Genomic DNA, 898 nt, shown 5'->3' with positions numbered 1-898 from the left:
AAGGTTTTCACCGGCTAATGCTTTTCAGAAGTAGACTGCCGGGTCCTTCTTCCTAGTCTGTCTTAGTCTAGAAGCTCAGCTGAAACCTGTCCTCCATGGGTGACCCTGCTGGTACCTGAATACTGGTGGTGTAGCTTCCAGCATCACAGCAACACAAAAGTCTGTCACTTTGTCGTACTGTGGGGGCTTGTGTGTTGCTGTGAAGCTGCTATTAAGCAACTACAAAGAGCTTAAAGTAAAGCATAACGTCCCTGGGTGGGCTCGAACCACCAATTTTTGGTTAACAGCCAAATGCGCTGACCAATTGCACCACAGACACACAGAGCCCTCTTTTTCCAAATTTTCTATCTGATGTCAAGAATTGTCCGTTAAGCTCAGGCTGAGGACATCTTAACATTGTTCTGGCCTGTTCAACCACGCGCGCTCCAGAGACTGGTAGTATAAGAGACACTTAGGCCGAGAGTCCTGCCTTTGGACACATTTGGGCGTTGACATCGAGCCCGAGTGAGCTGGGGGACTCCGATACCCGCACCCTCTCGCAGTGGGAGACGCACAGTGGCTGCTCACCACCAGCAGGGGACGATGCACCACAAAACACCGCCCTGCAGGGCTCCGCATCCTGAGGGCTCTGAGATCTGCCCCAGCCTCCCTGCCCGGGGTCCACGCCCCAACCGCCCACCCCCGCCCCCTCTTTGCGCTCTGGGACTTTCCGAGGACGAGGACGTTGAGAAAGTAACTAACCAAGTGAAGTGTGAAGTGCATCATTGTCACGGGCAACCGTAGGAGGTACTGGTAAGGAATTAGGATGGGCAGAGCGTCAGAGTAAGGTTCATACCAGCTGAACTTGAGTAAAGCTGATTGTTCACTAACAGTAGGGTAATGTACAGCTGTTACTTTA

General features: G+C 52.3%; 1 non-coding gene across 1 annotated transcript; it reads right to left on the bottom strand.

The window, feature by feature from the left end:
- Positions 1 to 246: 246 nt before the first annotated feature.
- Positions 247 to 319, bottom strand: TRNAN-GUU (transfer RNA asparagine (anticodon GUU)). Its single transcript has one exon. It is a non-coding gene; the product is annotated as a tRNA-Asn (tRNA).
- Positions 320 to 898: the final 579 nt, after the last annotated feature.

Source organism: Loxodonta africana, chromosome 3, assembly GCF_030014295.1.
Source record: "Loxodonta africana isolate mLoxAfr1 chromosome 3, mLoxAfr1.hap2, whole genome shotgun sequence".
In the NCBI taxonomy this organism is placed as follows: domain Eukaryota; kingdom Metazoa; phylum Chordata; class Mammalia; order Proboscidea; family Elephantidae; genus Loxodonta; species Loxodonta africana.
Note: the sequence above shows the minus strand (reverse complement) of the source record. Positions and strands in the feature narration are given on the sequence as shown.